Source organism: Antechinus flavipes, chromosome 5 (assembly GCF_016432865.1).
Source record: "Antechinus flavipes isolate AdamAnt ecotype Samford, QLD, Australia chromosome 5, AdamAnt_v2, whole genome shotgun sequence".
Taxonomy (NCBI): domain Eukaryota; kingdom Metazoa; phylum Chordata; class Mammalia; order Dasyuromorphia; family Dasyuridae; genus Antechinus; species Antechinus flavipes.
In genome coordinates this window covers 68,490,670-68,511,554 of record NC_067402.1, presented here as the reverse complement: position 1 = coordinate 68,511,554, position 20,885 = coordinate 68,490,670, and positions in this window count along the sequence as shown.

The window sequence follows — 20,885 nt, the reverse complement described above, 5'->3', positions numbered from 1 at the left end:
TGGGATTTTATGGGTCTAGAACAGAGGAAAACAAACCAGGAGGTGGAGATGAGGAGAGAATTCTAGGTATTGAGGACAGCTGGAGAAAATGCTTGGGATTAGGAGATGGAGTGTCTTGTTCACTGTAAGGAAGCCATGGTCATGTTTATATTCCAGATGGATTATGAAAAATGGAAGAGTCCATCAGAACTTTTGCCTCTTTCCTTCCAACACTGTATCTCTCAATACTGAATTTATAATAAATAGAAAATCCCACTTCTTTTTACAGATGAACTATTATCTAAGCATATCTCTCTGGACATTTCAAAAACCACTAATAATGGGGCCACAATCATCATCAGTCTTTTCAATCCGTTAGGAATTAGTTCCTCTGGGCTTCTCTGGCAATTAAACTAGTCAAGCATGGGCAGATTTTCCTCTTTCTTTTCTACTTCTCTTAGGTTTCAACTCTATTATTCTGTTCTCTTCTGTTCAGACAATTCTCTTTGGCAGAGACTGCAGAAGCAAAAGAATAGTGCTACCTTCTTTGTCCATTCCCATTGCATCCAACACTAGTATCAGTCTTACCCTATCCTCTATCCCATTCTTTCTTCCACTATAACTAAGAATAGTAATTTTTAAAAGTCATCTTCATTTCCCTTAGCATTCTTCACCAGTGCCAATTTATTCACTTCTGTCACTATTTTTACAGTGACATATATTATGTCACACATATATTCATCCTCAGCTACTGGCTGTTGTTTCCATCCTTCTAAACAAATGTCAGTTGGTCAGTGTGTTTCACCTTCATGAGCCCTAAATATAAATCCTCTTAAATTCATTTCTTATGGACCAGTCACCCTACCTTCTTAAAGGGATAGTTCTGTTGAATCCTGGGATTTAAATTATGTCAAATCAATCCCTGACAAGTTGGGAGGGGGACATATTTTTGTTTTATGGATGGAGAAGCTGAAAAACTGCAACAATCAGCAACTCAATAAAAAATACATGTTTGCAGTCTGGGACTAGACCTGGAACAGACCTCATCATTTGCAACTTCCGTGCTCCATGTCCTGGATTGAACTGCCTTCTATAACTGAAAGAAGGCGGGATGGGGGAGAAATAACAACACTTCTCCAGTAATAAAATTTTGAAGTACATTCTCTTTCTACAAACTGAAGCCAAGTCCATGGTACTTGAGATATAAAGAGCCAATGATATTTTGAGAACAAAAGACACCAAGATGCAAAGATAGCTAACATGTGACCAATTCAAGAAGGTCAATCATGCATGATGCAAGAAACTACAAAGGCACATTGAAACTTAATTGGAAGCAAGGTAACAACACTGATCTTTGAGAAATGAAAGCAACGGAAAGATTCCACTGATGCAGAACAGCAAGTCAAGCAGAAGCAAAATGACTTCTCTAATCAAAAAGATTCCGTAGGATAATCCATTCTATGTGAAAGCAATTGCATCCCAGGTATCATCTAATGATTACGGCATCTAAACATCAAAGCATCCCATCCACCCTCCCCCCACTTCTGGAACTTCCTGAAGGCTGCATGTCACATACACATATCCCAAATAAGAGGGAAAGTATATTCTCTCTTCCTACCACCATCTTCACAGGACCCAGACCTCCTCAGAGATTTTCATCCTCTGCAGAAGCAAAAGGGAACCCAACAGACCCGTTTCACTGTTACAAATGAAAGTTCCTTGTAGTGAGGGTGGAATTACATATCCCCAATATTACAGCATCCTCATTGTCTCCATGGGGGAGGCAAGAAAATGGAGAATCCAATTGTTGCTAGTTAGGATAAGGTTGTAGTGCCTATATGAGATGTGGATGTCCTCAAATTTGGTTCAAAGGAAGAGGAGAAACAAACCAGTGGTTGTCCTCAGGACCTATGTTCTTAGAGAGGGGGAAGAGGATCAAAAAGTTCATGCACAATTAACTATAAAATTTATATAAAGTAGACATATAGTCATTTCTGAGATAATCAGGTCTAGAAACGGAGAGGCTAAGGTTTAACTTCTAATAGGAAATAGGATTTCAGTCTCATCTATATCTGTGCTTATAAGGCATCCTCCTCCCCGCCCCCAAGCCTACATGCTGAGCCCAGCTCAAATGCCATCCCTTTTGTCACAATTTTTTATTAAATTGACAGCATTTGGGGTTTTCTTAGCAGAGATACTTGAGTGATTTTTCTTTCTTTAGCTCCTTTTCCAAATGAGGAAATTGAGGCAAATAGGATTAAATGATTTGGCCAGTGTTACATAGCTCTGAGGTCAGATTTGAACTCAGGAAGATATGTTCCTGTTTCCAGTTCTGATGCTCTATCTACTATGTCACCTGGTTATCCCTTGTCATGAATTAGCTTTCCCCAATATGGCCAGTTCTTGTTGATCTCACCCTTCTTTCCTGTTGTACTTAGGGTACTGAACTACACCACGGAGCACCTAATTATTCTCTAACAACATTAGCTCTGCCGCTCTAGCTTGAGCTCCAGTTCTTAAAGGTCAGAAACCTTGTCTCATAGTCATTATTTTATTCTTCAAAACTCATAGCCTTGGGCTAGACACACACCTCCATACCTGATTTATTTACTGACATCAATTTGCTCACAGCAGCCATGACAGGAATAACCTATTCCTATTCATAGTATTCCACACATATTAAACACTTACTAAGTGCATGTTGCTCAAGTGTTCAGGGATTACTAGCACCTCTGGGATGAGGACCGCTAAGTCCTATTCAGGACTGATCATCCGTCTTTGATGTCCATCTAGCACTCAACTTTGACCTATGGCTCAAGAAGCTATAGCATGCACAGTGGCCATACCCAGCTAAAGCCATTTCAGCAGATGGCTAAACTATGTTGAAGGCAATCAATAGGTCTCAAATCTGCCAGTGAGTTGGAAGCTGTCTGCATCAGGAATATGAAACTTTCCTCCAGAAGAATGGGTAGATGGGAACAATTTGTTCCAATAGCCATGGAGGTGACTGACGCAGGCACTATGGAGCGCTTAGAGCTTAGTCAGACATTGAAGACCACAAGGTCATCCAATGCATCCTGAGCCATCATCAGTCATCTTGATTTTTCTCTTGTCACTGAGCTTTGTTGACTCTACATGAGAAAGTGAGACTGACTTTGTGTAGTTCTGTCTCACTTAAATCTAATTCATGTGAGAGTCAAGATATCACCCCAAGATGTCATTGTTCCTCTTCAAAGATAAAGGACCAACAACAAAATTGACAACTTCTTTATTCAGATGTGGTGCATTGGGCAAAATCCAGAATCAATAATAGGCTTTCCACAGCCAGAAAGGAATGGCACAACATATAATGATGAGTTATTATGGCGAAGATTATTGCAAAGCACTTTCTGTAAGCTTTTCCTGGAATTCTGTTTGTTTGAATACAAAGAAGTATTCTGTTTATGTGCTTTATAGAATAGCTCAGCTGACAGCTTAATCTGAGTAATCAAGGTGATACTATTATTCTAATATAATAAATATTATTCTAAGTTTGGATCCCAATGAACTAAGCGGGAAAAACCCATTTCTTTCTACCTAATAATTGGGACCCATCATTTACTCAGTCCAAGAATCATTGCTTTAGTGCTAGAAGAGACCTTAGTTAGTTAGTTAGTCCAACTTCCTCAGCATACTAATAAAGAAATTAAGGCAAATGGAGAAGTGCAGTGCATTGCCCAAGGTTACTTCCAGCTCCCCTAATTCCAGGAGTCCCTGCATTTTACCATTGGATCTCCCTTAGATTTCTGATGGATCACAGCCCAGTCCCATTACACTTATAGGAGTCTATCTTGTTACTTGTCCTTTCATGTAATTTTCAGTTTTTATTTATTCTGTTCTCTCTTCCTAGAATACCATCCCCTGTACTTTTCAACAAGTGGCCTGAGCAGCCTATCACTTTTCACTTTTTGGCCCATCACTCCCTTCAAGAACCTAAACAAACTCACTTACCTCCCAAAAGCCTTCTCTGATTAAAAAATCCATCAAGAAGCATTATTAAGCACCTATACTGTGCTAAGGGAAGATTTACAAAGAAAGACAAAACACAGGCTCTGCCCTTAAGGGGATCAGAGCCTACTGGGGGACATTACATAAATTTTATGTAGATACAAGATATATACACATCTCTATACTACATATGTATACAAAATTAATATATGCAAATATGTATTATTTATACATATGTATATATATGTATATAAACACACATTTGTGTATATTTAGTAAATGAAAAATAATCTCTAGGAACACACTAAAGGAAGGTGAAGGGTGGATTGGGAAAGTCCTCCTGAGGCAAGTGGAGCCAAATCTTGGGGGGGGGGGGGAACTAGGAAAGCCAGGAGATGGAGGTGAGGAAGAAGAGGATTCTGGGTATAAGAGACAGTCACTTCAAAGGCTGTAGTTTTATGTGCATGAAAAAGGCCAGTGTAGCTGGATCTTAGAGTTCATGAACAGATTGGCTGGAAAAATAAGAAGAGGGCAGATTGTAAAGGATTTTAATGCCTTACAGAGGATTCAGAATATTTGATCCTAGAGATAATAAGGAACAGCTGGAGATTATTAAGTTGGCAGTGGGGAGGGTATGACATTGTCCTACCTGTGCTTTAGGAAAATCACTTTGGCAACCTAGTGGAGAATGGATTGGAGTAGGAAGAAACTTGAGGCAGAGAAACCAATTAGAGGAATATTGCAGTCATCCAGGCAAGAGGTAATGAGGGCCTGAATTGGGATAGTGGTGATGTGAGGAAAGAAAAATGGATATATGTGAGATGTTATCTCACATCATGCTTATCAGTTACATCATATTCAGTTTGTATTGTTTTACTTTCACATAATAGATTTGGAATGAATGGCTATCTCTATATCTAAATTATAAGCTTTCTCCATGATCTGGACCCTACCCACCATTTAGTACCATATTTGGCACAAAATAGTTGCTTAATAAATATTTGATTTGATTGATAAATAAGTGACTGGCTGATCTTTTCAGTTGAATTTTGCCTTATATATTCTAGCTTTCTGCCAAGTTGGAATACTAGCTGCTTTGCTAAGTCAGAACTCTATTTCCATTTCTACCCATTTTCATGAGCCATACTCAGTCCTAGAATATCTTCCCTTCTCAATTCCACCTCTCTCAGCTGCATCCTTCTCTAAAGTTCAGCAGTGGAAAAGGGGAGCAGCCAAGTTCAGGCACAGTACAGTGTAGGGACCCAGGATGGAGTCGCTTTCATGCAGCAGGGAAATGTACCCAGAGGCTCTTAGCCAAAACAAAGCAGCCTTGGCTACTGTGTCCTCGTTCAGGAACCAGTGGTGTAGCAGACTAGCTATCAGACATCCAATGAAACTATAAAAGACAAATAATAAGCGCTTGGACCCCAGAATAACATGGGACTTGGACCTATCCACCCAGCACAGGAAGGAAGGAAGTATCACCAGCCCCAGGACAGTTGAAGCCACTGTTGCCTGTAGAGGAAGCTTAGGACAATCTCCCCTTTGTCTAAAGAGCAGACCTCAACTTTTAAAAATGATCAAAACAGCAAAAAGAGTTCAGACCATAGATAGCTTTTATATACAAAACCTGAGGACACTAGTGATAAAATGTCTCCAGATGAAGTCCCAAAGGATGATATGAGTTGGTCTCCATCTCATAAGACTCTCTTGGAAGAATTCAAAAAGTCTTAAAAGAGAGTTAGAAGAAAAATGGGGAAAGGAAATGAAACTTTGCAGGGGAGTTGGAAAAGGAAACGAATTATCTGAAGAAAACTTTTAAAAAAAAAAACAGATAAAGCAAAATGGAAAAGCATGTAACGCCTTACAAAATATATTTGACTCAATGAAAAAAAAAAAAAACAATTCCTTGAAAAACAGAATTTGTGAAATGGAAAAAAAAAGTCTAACAAACAAAACAACTCATTTAAAAGTTCAATTGTCCAAATGCAAAAGGAGATAAAAAAAACTAACTGAAGAAAATAATTCCCTAAAAATTAGAATTGAACAAATGGAAGTGAATGACTCAATGAGAGTCAAGAATCAATCAAACAAAACAAAACAAAAAAGAAAAAATAGAAGATAATGTAAAATACCTCATTGGAAAAACAACTGGCCTGGAAAATAGATCCAGGAGAGACAATTTAAGAATTATTGAACTACCTGAAAACCATGATGAAAAAAAAAGAGCGTAGACAGCATCTTTCAGGAAATCATCAAAGAAAACTGCCCTGATGTCCTAGATTGAGAGGGTAAAATGGCCATTGAAAGAATCCACCAATTATCTCCTGAAAGAGACCCTAAAATTAAAACCCCAAGGAATATCATATCTAAATTTCAGAATTATCAGATCAAGGAGAAAATATCACAAGTGGTCATTGAGAAACAATTCAAATATCAAGAAACCCACAATCAGGATTATCCAGGACCTAGAAACTTGTACTTTAAAGGATCAAAGGGCCTGGAACATGCTATTCCAAAGGGCAAAGGAAGTTAGATTGCAGCCAGAAATCAACTATCCAGCAAAATTAAGCATTATCTTTCAGGGGCATTCAATGAAATAAGTGAATTTCATTTATTCCTGATGAAAAGACCAGAATTAAACAAAAGTGTATTTGATCTTCAAATATAAAACTCAAGAGAAACACAAAAAGGTAAAAAGGAAAGTAAAATAACTGTTTCTTTTAAAAGTTAAAAAGTTTATATTCCTATATGGGAAGATGATGTGTAACTCTTGAGAACTTTATCTCTGTTGGGGGTATGCTTAGAAGATGTAGATATAGTTTAACTTTGTGATGATATTAAAAAAAAGAAACTAAAGGTGGACAAGGAATTTGCTAAAAGAAAAGAAAGGAGGAGGTAAAATGGGGTATATTACATCTCATGAAGAGGCAAAAAAGACCTATTACAATTGAGGAAAAGAAGGGAAGGAGATGAGCATTGTGTGAACCTTACTCTCATCAGATTTGGCTTAAAGAGAAAATATCAGATATATTTAGCTTCATAGGCAAACTTATCTCACACTATTGGGAAGTAGGAGAGGAAAGGGAAAAGAAAAGGGCGAAGCTAATAGAAGGGAGAACAGAAGTAGAAAGGGAAATGCATAAGAAAGGGGAAAGGGCTTTAAAAGGGGACAGTCGTTTGAGGGAGGTGGTGGTCAGAAGCAAAACACTGGGGAGGAGGGAAGGGGGAAAGGAAAGAGAAAAGTATAACTTGGAGAAAATAAAATGGCAGGAAAAACAGTCATTTTAACTCTGAATGTGAATGGGATGAATTCTCCCATAAAACATAAATGGATAGCAGGCTGGATTAAAAGTCAGAATCCTACAATATGTTGTTTACAAGAAACACATTTAAAGCAGAGTGATACATACAGAGTAAAGGTAAAAGGCTAGAGCAGAATCTATTGTGCTTCAGCTAAATTAAAAAAAAAAAAAGCAGGGTAGTGAGCTTGATTTTAGATCAAGCAAAAGTAAAAATATATCTAATAAAAAAGATAAAAGAGGAAACTATAGTTTGCTAAAGGGTAGTATAGATAGTATAATATCAAAACTAAACATATATGCACCAAGTGGCAAAGTATCCAGATTCCTAGAGAAGTTAAGAGACTAAGAAGAATTAGACACCAAAACTATGCTAGTGGGGGATCTCAGCATTGCTTTATCAAAACAGATAAATTGAACCGTAAGAAAAAAAGTTAAGGAGGTAAATAGAATTTTAGATAAGTTAGGTATTTGAATGGAGACAGAAAGGAATATACTTTTTCTCAGTGGTACATGCAATTTACACAAAAATTGGCCATGTATTAGGGCATAAAAACCTCAAAATGAAATGCAGAAAGGCAGAAATAGTAAATGTATCTTTTTCAGGTCATGATGAAATAAAAATTACATGTAATAAAGAGCTAGGGAAAAATAGGCCAAAATTAATTGGAAACTAAATAATCTAATCCTAAAGAATTAGTGGATGAAACAACAAATCATAGATACAATCAATAATTTCATCTAAGAGAAAGACAATTATGAGATAATATAATAAAATTTATGGGATGCAGCCAAAGCAGTTCTTAGGGGGAAGTTTTATATCTCCAGATGCTTACTTACATAAAATAGGGAAAGAGAAGAACAATGAATTGGTCATGCAATTAAAAAGGCTTAACTAAATTTTAAACATGCGCAAAAATGTTTATAGCAGCCCTTTTTATATCAAGGAAGTAGAAACTGAGTGGATGCTGAGCAGTCGGGGATGGCTGAATAAATTATGGTACATAAATGTCATGGAATATTATTATTCTGTAAGAAACGATCAGCAGAATGATTTCAGAAAGACCTAGAGAGACTTATGTGAACTAATGCTAAGTCAAGTGAGTAGAACCAAGTAAACATTGTACACAGCAACAGCAAGTTTATATGGTGATCAATTCTAATGGACATGGCTCTAATCAACGAGATGATTCAGTCCAGTTCCAGTGGTCTTGTGAGGGAAAGAACCATCTGCTCCCAGAAAGGGCACTGTGGAGACCGAATGTGGATCACAACATAATATTTTCACTTTTTGTTATTGTTTGCTTGCATTGTGTTTTCTTTCTCCTTTTTTCCTTTTTGATCGGATTTTTCTTGTGCAACATAATAATTGGGGAAATATGTATAGAAGAATTGCATGTTTAATATATACTGGATAAAATTTGGAAGACAAGGTCTTGCAAGGGTAAATGGTGAAAACTATCTATGCATGTGTTTTGAAAATAAAAAGCTTTATAACAAGATAAAAATAAAGTTCAGCATAGGAGGCCAACTGCCTCCTGATGGCTTTCCTGATTCCCCTTCCACTACTTCCTAACATTCTCTCCTTCCTTATATTATCTTTTATTATGCTTATACTTGTTATACTTAGGTCGTATTTCTCCAGTTGAATATAAACTTTGGAATGCTTCATTTTTACCTTTGTAATCTCTGTGCCTGACCTATTTCATAAATGCTTTGTTGCCTTGACTTAAAAGAGTGAGGACTGTCTTCTATTTCTTATCTCCCTCAATAGCTTGTGCAGTAATGAGCACCCAGCAAGTGTTCAACAAACCCTTACTGAATTAATGCTACTACAGACCATTGCATTGCAAATTTGAGAACAGGGAAAAGGGCATTCTCTGTCAAGTCTTAACACAAAATTCACCATCTCGCTAATCCCTTGGTCCCCAAAGCACGATATCTTATTGACCATAAATGATGTAAGACAATTGCTATCTTTGAATCCTTCCCTGATTTGTATGGTTTTCTCTTTTTTTAACCACTTACTTTTTCTTAGTTATTTTGTGCTTTAGCATTTCAAGTGCCTCAGGAGACTTTGATGCTGGGCACATTTTTTATTCATCTGAATTTTAAAATGCCACCATCCTTTGTGAGAAAAAAGATAAGTACATGTGCTTTTCTTCCATCCCCAGTGGAAACACTCTTTGTTTTTATCAGTAATACATGTTCTAGGGTAGAACCTTTAATAGGATCCATTCTTAGTCTGAAGGACATATGTAGATTTCATTTCAGTCTTTGAGTCTGTGTCCCTCCAAGCTTGGAAAGCTCTCCGTGTCTCTTGCTATGTCCACTTTATTTATCATTGTGATTTTCAGAGTATTATACTGCCTTGAGCCTTCAACAGATTATGATGAGCACCCAACCCCTTTGAAGTATAACGAAAAAAAAAACTTATTGGAGAATTCAAAGATCACCTTGAATTTACTACTTTAGGAAAGGAGTAAAAAGTCTGAATATAAAGTCAGAAATCTCATCTAAATTCTGTTCCTAGGATTCTGGGAATGACTTCAGCTAAACTCTGTGAATCTGGTAGATGTCAATATGGTACCCATAGAGATTGGCCCAATTCTAGATGGGGCCTATTGCCCAGTAGGAAAGGAAAGCAGATAGTTCAATTTTGGGCCTAGAGTCAGCAAAACTCATCTTCCTGAGCTCAAATCTGGCCTCAGACACTTACTACCCATGTGGCCCTGAGCAATTCATTTAACCCAGTTTGCCTCAGTTTCCTCACCTATAAAATGAGCTGGAGAAAATGACAAACCAGTCCAATACCTCTGCCAAGAAAATCCCAAATAGGGTGGTGGAGTTGGACAGACTGAAACAATTCAACAACAACCCAGGAGGTAACAATGATACCTGTTGGATCCAGAATGTGGTTGCAGTATTTTCTCTGAAACCACAGGCAGGTAGCTTCTAAAGTTCATTTTTAAAATGGGGACATTGCATTATCTTAAAATCCCATTCCTAATCTTAAAATTCCATTCTGGGGTTCCATAAAGGTTTTTCTTGCATTTACTGATATAAATATGTGGTTTAAAATATGGTTTGCAAATTCTGAAGCACTATACAAATGTTAGCCATTAAAATGATGGGCTTTCTCCCCCCTCCCTTTTCTCTGACTCCCCGTGTCTCTGTCTCTCACTGTCTTTGTCTCTGTCTCTGTTTCTAATTCATTCTCTCTCTCTCTCTCTCTCTCTCTCTCTCTCTCTCTCTCTCCCTTTCTCCTCCCCCCATCTTTCCCTTTCTCTCTTCCCTCTACCTTTGTCTTGTTTAATAATCTTAGTACTTGGAATTACTGTTTATTAACCAATATTACCTAGAAAATGAATCGTCTACATATTGGATTTCTTCTCTTTCTTTTGGCAATTTTTGGTAATTTTCACAATAATGGGAAAAGAGAGAGAATGGTTATGGCATCTTGTGGATACAAAGAGCAAGCAGTAAGATAACAAGAAGATGCTCAGATGGACTGGACAACTAATAAGAATGGAAGAATGATCAAGAGAAAGAATTAGGCTGTTTTACTTGTATATTTCCCACAAGGACATAGACTGAAAAGACTTGGGGAATCCTGAACTCTAGGACTGTCTTAAATTCTTACTGAAGAAAAATCTATGACTTCAGAGAATGTAGATCTTACAAAACTCAGAAATGCTACTTCAAATCTTTTCTTTTTTCCTCGTCTCTCATAACCCCTCCTTCCCCAGCCTTCTGAGCTGAAGTCCTGGCCCATTTTCCCCCTCCCCAATCAAGGCTATTCACTGAGAAGTCTTTCTTCTGGCTTCCCCTTTATCTGGCAAACTACCACCCACTATCTCCTCCTTTGTTCTAGTCTCTGACAAAGAGGTTGTGACTAGGCCCAACTCCTCTACATAGAACCTTGATCACATCTTCTCCAGGAAATTGTCAGAACTATCAACCCCCACCTTTAATTTTCTGAATCTTTTTTCCTATCTATTGATTCCTTCCCAGTTCAATTTCTTCTTCCTATTGAATTCTGGTCCAAGCTTATTGTTTATCTGTAATATCTGTCCAAGAGAGTTGTACTGAAGGACTAATTTCCTTTGGCTGCCCATCCAACTGCATAACATTGTCAAAAGAATTGGCATATGAGTACAATAAGAAGAAATGTTCATTCATTGATTGTTGGATAAAGTCATCAGGTATGATAGGAAGCTGTTACAGACTGTGAGGTAAAAACATAAGAAAAAAAATAAAAGTTTGGAAGAAGCTTAGAAACAGGATTAATAGAGAAGGAAAGAAGGAGGACAATGAGACTTTAGTCCTGGAAAGAGCTGAGGACTTGTCAGAAACTGGAAGCTCATTGTGGTAAATGTTAAACTTGGAATCAGAGTAAAGCTGTGTGACTTCAATTTCTACATTTGTAGAATGGGGATAATAACTTCCAGAGATGTTCTGCTAATTGTTTAATTACTTTTAAGTTTAATCTGCATTATTAAAATGCTCTCCATTATTTTCTTAAATCAAGTCCTGAAGCATAGTATTTATTACTGATTTGTAAATATCCACATAGAAAAGTTAACATTAGGTCTTTTTGAGCCTGAAACTGGCTTCCAGACCATCTCCCCTTGATATCTAAAGGACTTATCTCACTGTGTTGATGTGAGCCTCACACTAGAATGTGGATGTAAAGCTTTTTGCAAAACATAATGAAGTTATTTATCACAAGCTCATATTAAAATTGGAAGAGACCTCCCAGATCAGTCAAACCAACTCCTGATTTTTACGGAAGAAACAAAGTGAGAAACAATAATCTATAGCTTTGTTCAAGGTCAACCAGAAACTAGGAGAAAAAAATGGCATTTGAACCCAAGATTCCTGCCTCTAAACTTGTTATTCTTTCCATGACATTCACTCCTTCTCTGAGGTACTTTCCCTTATCTTTATGGAAATGTTTTTTGAGCCACCAGCTGGGTTTTACATCTCCATTCCCAAGGCCCTAGTACTGTTTGCATACATTGCAGGACCTGACAGTATCTTATTGAACCTTTGAAGCCTAATTTGCAAGCTCAGCCCATTGCCTCTGAGCATCCCTTATGAAGATGTCTGTTAATGAGACTCTCAGTTGAAAGACTACCCTTACCACTCACCTTGCTCCTGTTTGCTACAGAAGAAGCTTCCCCATTTGCAAGTACCTTTGTGCCTGCTGTTTCTACAATAATATTTTTTTGGATTCAGTATTTAGTTTTCTCTTTGTAAATTCTAGTCAGACAGAAACTGTCTGAACTCAGTGTGAGGGGAAGAGTAGGGGATCTATAATCTTCCTTAAAATGTTTCTTGGCCAGAACCCCTATCTAATTTGTATGATGCATTACTCCACAATGTTCTGAAACACCACACTGGCCTCCGCCCCTAATTTATGCAAATTGTAAGCATACATGGACAGAATCTTTGATATTATAAGATAGTCTTTTTTTTTTTGGGGGGATATTGCTTTATTGGTCTCTCTAAGGAATCAGTGAATCCAGAAATTTCCTAGAGGTCACACACACACACACACACACACACACACACTCCCATTACCTAATGTTTTGCTAATCTGTTGGTTTCCTATAAGTACCTTAAGATCTTTGAAGATGTAACCTAGGTTTAGCTGCACGTTTATAGCTACATTTCAAAGTGTCATTTTGATCCATTTTATCCTTGTGATAACCTAGAAATTCGCTTTGCTTCCTATTTCAGCAAAATCCTAGTAGAGAAAATGCTTTAGGCAGAATGAACCCTGAACTCATGTCACTGAGATCCCTAATGTAAGTACATTGAATGTAGCTTACCAGGTTTGACCAAAATCTTTTAAAAAACACATAGTAATTCTCTTTAAGTCAAAAATTGAAAAGAATATCCTCTTTTTTTCCCCAAAAGATATCATCAGATCTGACCTTGGTGCTTCAAAACATCCAGTTTCACCAAGTTCAATATTACCTCTAAATAAAAGCTACTGACTTGTTTCTTTTTTATTATAAATATCATCATTTTATGGTCAAGATAAACTAGTAAGGATTTGGTCATTAAAAGTTAAAGATGCTATAGTGATATTGTCTTCATCTGGTTCATGAATATTCATGAATCAGAGTGAGAACATAAAAATTTACTTTCAAATTTGAATGAAATATCATTTATTAAATACTTATTATATGCCAAGCAATGCTTTTGATTCAATTTATCCCTCATTCACATGGGAAGAAACATCTATTTTAAGTACTGGTCAAAATTTAAAATATAGTAAAATTTGTACAAGTAACATTTTCCTAATTCTTCTTCACAAATCTTACCCTTTTTGCAAAATATAGGAATCATTTTTTAAATGTGTTTATTGAATTTAGATCTCTACTCCTACCCCTAGCCCCCAAAAAGAAAATAGCAATACATACCTTTCACATGCATTGCTCTAGTGATTAAATATCCTAGTAAATTAAATTCTCCCTTAATTATTTTCCCTTATACCTCATCTTCACCTTCAACAAGCATGACTGCTGTTTAAACAATTTCTAACAGTGTAATACTCAGATATCTAAATGCCAAAATCAAACCAATAAAAAAAGTAGACAAAACTACTTGATTAGTTTCTTCTATTTCTAAATAATTAGTGCTAATTAGTTCTAGAATTATCTTTATTTTAAATCATCATTGTTATTATACTTATTTTTATATAATATACATACTATAATATGCATTTACATGAGAAAATAAGGTTGTGGGTGTGGTGGGGGATGGGATTCCCCTTTCAACCACTTTTAGAAAAATGACTTTGGTTAAAATATCACAAACTTTTTTTTTTTACATTTTAAAATTATAACCCATGTGTCTTACATCATATTATACAGCTTCCCTATTGTCCCATCAGAGTTGTCATATCCTACTTGGAACATTTAAGCCAACAGGTTACTCACGTAGCTAAAACTTTAGGCCAAAAATCAGGAAGCCCCGAGTTCAGATCATGTCTCAGTTGCATGGTCCTGGGCAATTCATCTAATCTCTTTTCCAGTTTCCTCAACTATAAAGCAAGCATTAATTTTTCCTACCTCCCAGAGCCAATTTGAGGATCAAATGAGAGAATATTTATAAAAATTTTAGCACATTTAATAAGTGCTTATTTCCTTCCTTTCCATACAGAAAATCAAATTATGTCATTCTTTAATCACATTTTGCCCAGAAAGATCATAATCATGTAACTTTAACTAGAGCATAAGAGTCATGACAACTATTTTCATTGAATTCAGATTTCTACTCTTACTGCCAAAATAAAATTAGAATACATATCTTTCATATGTATCACCTTAATGGCTAAATTCTTGATCTCTTAACTTCTCTGTCTACTTCTCCAATCTGTAAAGTGATATGGTTGGACTCCACAACCCCCAGCTCTAATGCTAAAAGCCTCTTAGACTTCCTCTCTGATTGCCCTCCCTAATCCTATATCTACCCATATGCATCAACACAAAAGCAAAGGTTTAGTCTGTAGCAAGCCAGCTCATATAAAGAGGTGGTCTTCATCAATTGTGCAAGTCTTTATTTAGTTCCTACCATATGCAAGACACTAGATTATTAGTAGGAAAAGTCAGGATTTACTATTTGGCTCTACACATATTGAATTAACCAGAATATTAATTATATTTTAACCAGAATAATTCTTGGAATGGTGTAGATGCTTAGGAAATGTTTTGTGATTGCTTAAATCTGAATTAAGTACCTTTTAACTATTGCTAAATCCAACTCGATAGTTACAACACCAAGATTCTTAATCTATTATTGTAGAGTGAAATTCAGGGGATCTTGAGCCAATAAGTCAAAAGGAGATTGAACCTCCAGATAAGTTCTGTCTTTCCCACATCCAACAGTCAAACTAAACAGGAAAACAAAAACAAGCCAGCTCTTGTAAAATTACAATAGTCTTTCCTTATTCCCAAATTCTTAGAATTGTAGAATGCATCAATCTGGAAGGGGCTTTCAAGATCATAGGTTATCAGAGTGAAAAATGAACAGAATTTACCTAGTCCTGCCAGTGTGCTGACAAATAATTTCTTTGCAATACTGCCAGTGACTAGTTATCTAGTCTTTACAGAAAAATCTACAGTGATGGGGACCTGGCTGCTACACAAGGCAGAACATTCTACTTTAGAATAGTTCTATTTGTTTTAGGTTTTAGAGGGAAATAATCATGGAATCTCAGAATAGGAAAGAACTTTAGAGATAAAATAGAGATCCAATTTTTGCTTGAAGAACTCTAGTCAAGAAAAATTCATTAGCCTTCAGGACAAGTAGGTAAGCAAGACTCATTTTCCTGAGCTCAAATATGGCCTTAGATACTCACTACCTAGGTGACCCTGAGCAAGTCACTTAATTCTATTTGCTTCAGTTTTCTCATCTGTAAAAAGAGCTAGAGAAAGAAATGGCAAACTACTTGGTACCTCTGCCAAAAAAAGCCCTAATTGGGTCAAAAAGAATTAGACATTACTGAAAGAATGGAATAGCAACAACAACAACAAATTATTCTCCTGGTATCCTGTTTTGTAATAAACAAATTTTAAGGAATTTTTCCTTGACTATAACGTTTTGTGATCCTCAGCTTCTATTCATTCAAATCCACAAATGAGTTAAGTTCCAATTATATGCAATTTATCTTCTCCAGGACCAAATACAAAATACTCAATTCCTTCTTCAACATGACTTGTCCTTCAAATACCTGAAAACATCTAACGCATTCAGGAAGCCTAAATCTGTCTCTTTAAAACTTTCATCCATTGGTTATATTTGACCAAGGTGGACTAGGGTAAAGGAAAAGGAGAATCTAATCTCTTTTCTACATGAAATGTCTCCAAATATTTAAAGACAGCTATCATGGCATCCCAACGCTTTCTTACTTTGATGTCTAACATTCTTAGTTTCCTCAGCAGAACCTCAGCTTCAAGTTCCCTCATCATTCAGATTACTATCCCTTGGATGTGTTCCAGTTTGTTTTGCCTAAAATATGATGCTCAGAATTGTACATAGAACTCCAGATAAAGTCTGACCAGATCAGAAATCACTGGAAATATAAATCCACTTCATTCAGTCTGATATGGTTCCATTGTTGAGATACAAGACACTGTTAGCCTTGGGATGAGAAGGCTGTCATTTCATTTGTTGACTCCCATTAATTTCCAAGTACACCAAAATTCTTAAGTTTCATGATCCACTTCTAGCCAAATTTCCCTTATCCAATACTGGAGCTTAAATGTAGTGTTACACACATATGTGTATTATGTATGTATATATGTGTATATTTGTACATTTATATATATGTGTGTGTATATATATCTATACCTCTTAAATATCAATTTATGATGTTGCCCCATTGAACAATGCTGGCAGGACCTCTTTGGATCCTGTTTCTAATATACGATATATTTACTAGCCCTTCCATCCTCATGTATTCAGAAAAAATTGCTAAAGTATGCTATCAATGTTTCATTCAAGTCATTGGTAAGAAAAAAAATCAACAAAAGATCACCAAGAATAGATTTCTGCAATCATCCACAAGTTCTTGCAACCATTTGACAAATTAATTTCAATTCATTAAATGATATTCTTTGGTTTCAGGTATTAAACTAGCTCTCCCATTTTGCTACTTATTTTCTCACTAATTTACATTCTTTTGTGAGAATTTAAATCTATTTTCATGTAGTACACATTGTTCTATCTTTTTCATGAAGATCTAATGAGGAACTTGGTAAAATGTCTTGCTGAAATCCAAATATAGTATGTCTGTAGTATTCCCCAGAACTATGTCTAATGAGACAAACAAAAAGGAAACAAGATACATCTTAAATGAACTCCTACTGGTCATTGTTCCCCACCACCACCAAGTGCTCAGAAACCACATTTTTAATCATTTACTCTAGATATTTTCTTAGAATTAACTCACCCTCACCACATTTGACAATGAAAAAAGGCTACTTTTAAAAGAAAAATAGGACATTTTCTTGTTTTTAGGTACCTGTGTCATCTCTCTCACTCATTTAGATCATTTAGTTCATCTCCCTCATTTTAAAACTGAAATAATTAAGTCCCAAAGAGAAATTTTGTGACTTATCCAATATTATGTACTTTATTAATGGTAGAATTCATAGGATTATAGGTTTAGAGCAGGAAGAAACCTTACAGATCATTTAGTAGAAACTTCTTGTTTTATAGTTGAGGAGCTAAGCCCAGAGAGTAACTTGTTAAAAGTCACACTAGTAATAACTGGCAATGGGGGGATTCCAACCGAGGTCTTCTGATTTCAAATCCAATATATCTTCTTCTGTACCAAACCAGACCTCCCATTTACTTATGTATTTCTCCTTTCATCAATCTATATTGCTATGTGCTATTCCTCTTTTTAAAGTGTTAGACTCAGCAGAGGAAATAACTTCATTTGAACTGAGAAAAGCTCACTGTTGACTATAGTTATTAATTACTCTCCCTTCACATCCCCATGACCACAAATGGATGATTAAGAAGGTCTTCTGATGCTGTTAACTGGTGGAATGGTCATGCTTAAGAAAGTAACACTTGGAAATAAATATGGAGTGTGGATAGAGAATAAGATAATGTGTTTGGAATGATTAAATCCAATAAACATTTAGTGAACACCTGCTTTGCGTAAGTTTTAGGCTCCTCTTAAGTGAAAAGAAAATCATCACTATCTTTCTTTGCTGCCTTAAGTTTACAAGTAGAGCTAAGTGCAAAAAGGAGAAATGTGGGAAGAATGATGAGAACCATCAGCTGAGGATCTCTTGGTTCATCTGCTGGTTTCCTCTTTATGACATTTTCCCAGGTTCTGATGCACTGATCCATCCTGTCACTTGGTTTTATGCAATACTGTGATTCAAACGAATATAACATCCCCACAGCTACTGGGCAGCCGGGAGACAGCACCATTAACCTTCCTCACTCTTGTTCAGTTGTTCAGCCGTGTTCAGCCCTATACAACCCCATTGTCTTTTGTCCAAAGGGTTTAATCAGAAAAATTGCTAGAGTAGTTTGCCATTTCCTTTTCCAATAACCTGTATCTTCTTTTCTCATAAAAGACTGTTCTACTGCTCATCAGTGTTGTCAGAAACATACAGCATGTTCCTCTCTGTGTCTAGGTCTATTAGTGATCAATTAAAGCAAGTTAAATATGCATTCTGTGTCATCTTCAGCAAATTCCTAAATTAACTCTAAGACATGGTGCCATAAAATATCTTAATGGGAATAACCCCACTAGGAGATGGGATCTTTAGCTTCTCCCCTAAAGGCTTGATCTGTAGGATCACCTGGGTAGACCTGTAATAGCATGGTGACATGGGAAGAATTTCTCTATCCATAATTGGGTGGTAATAGCTGACAAAGGGCAATTATATTGGCTTGTTGCTATTGCCTGCTTTTGTGAGGAAAAACAGTAGGTCCTTGACCTACCAGAGTTTTCCCTTTCATTCTATTTGCCTTTACAACAGGTTATCTAAGTGAAAAGCCAATTACATCACTTCCCCTCACTTTCCTTGCTGACTCCAGGACTAGCCTAGTTATGTGTTCCTTTGGCTACCAATGGCTAGGTGAAATGGAGGTCAGTACATTCTCTGTGGCCTTTTCTCAATGTCACTCTAAAAAAAGTCTAACTTCCTCTCAAAAAGAGAAACCAAATTTGTCATCCAACAGCACAAAAACTTTACTTCCTTTCCAGCCAACTTGGTTTGTCTTAATAACTGTAAAGAATAAGAATGTTCACTAAACACTAAAGATGAAGAAGTCAGTCCCTACCGGTCATAGAGAAAATCAAAATGGAACTATTAGTTCCACAGCCCATAGAACAAAAACAGAGGTCATTGCAAATGGCTAATCTCGGTGCCTATTAAGTAATGAAAAAAGCTATACTAGTTGGCACAGAATCATGTTTCCAAACAAACTAATTTTCAATGAAAAAGTGTGTTATAAGAAAACAATTTTAACAAAAATGGAGATGGTTATTCAGAGCATTAATTCTGAACTTGTTTAGGCTCCCAAAGTGTAAAAGGTAAGCAAATGTGCCGTTACTAAGACATTGAAAAGCATAAGAGAAAAGCCTATGAAAACCCACAAATTAAAAAAAAATTGGATTCATTTTTCAAGAACAGGGCTTTAAAGTGGATAGTCTTCAGTTTTCCAGGTTAGTGGTATTATCCTTAACATGCTATTATTCATGAATAAAAACTAAGCACCTGGAATAAAAAAAAGATTATAGATTGTGAGGGGGAAAACAACTTACAACAAAGATTTTCATGTTGTCCTGATTGGAGAAAGCCTGTTATATCTAGCTAGCCCCAGATTAGATCCTGCTGCTTCTTCACCCCAGCCACAACTTCTAGTTGATCTTCTATTTAAGGAGTTCTGGAAACATAGATATACTGATCCATTGTTAATAAAGCTGTGGATTTGTCTAATGCTCCTAGCAATCAATTTAGAATTAAAAGAGAGAAATTACTAGATCATTCATACCCTTTGAGCTTCATTACTGAGCTTATCAAAAAGTCAATATCAAGGAAAAAAAATCCCATATGTATCAAAATATCCATAATAATGCTATTGTTGGCAGCAAGAATGCTATAAATAAATAAATAAATTGCAATTCAACAATTGGGAAATAACTAAACACATTATAATATCTAAATCTAATGGAATATCATTATACCAAAAAGGTCTAGGAGCATGAATAATTCAGAAAAATATAGGAAAACACATACAAACTGATATTCAAAGTGAAGAAAACAGAACCAAAAAGCCCCAATATTTAAATAAATCCATAATATAAGTGAAGACAACCAAAGTAAAGTTAAATAAAATGGACAATGTTAGTTCAACATGACTTAAATTAAACTTCAAAAAACACTGTAAATTGTGAGTGGTGTCATCTGTTGCAATTATACTTATTGTAATAATACATAATACAATTAATATATTAGATGAGCTTAATTTCTTTTAAAGGGAAGATCTTATAAGAAGGCTCATGGAGTTAGAGCTGATTAAAATCTTTCATACAGATCTTCTAGTCTGACGTGTTTATTTTACAGATTAGAATACTGAAAATAAATAAAGGGAATTAACCCAAGTCACAGAGGCAAGATTTGAACACAGAATGAGGCAATATTTGACCTCTGATTCCAGATTGAGAGCTCATTTACACTGAAACATGCTGCTTTTCTGGTGAAAATTAGTGATTGTATTAAAAACATACTATATATCAAAAATGTTACTAGGGAGATGACATTAATTTATATTTTTATTGAGAAAGTCTAAAGTGGAGAAGATTTAAACTACCTTAGCAAAAAGACCCAGTAGTTAATACTATACTCTTTTATATTGTAAGTACTTTAAATATTTTTTGTCCTTTTTTGCAAATCATGGCTCATCTAAAGCAAAAGCAATTCTACCACACTTATATAATTTTATCATTGAATAGAAAATGATCTCAGAGCTAAAACTGTTTTGAAATTGTTTTTGGTAGATTGGAGAAAAGGAGGCTGGGAAATGCAGAGAAGTGCAACTCCAATAAAGACATGATGAAGACTATGAAGT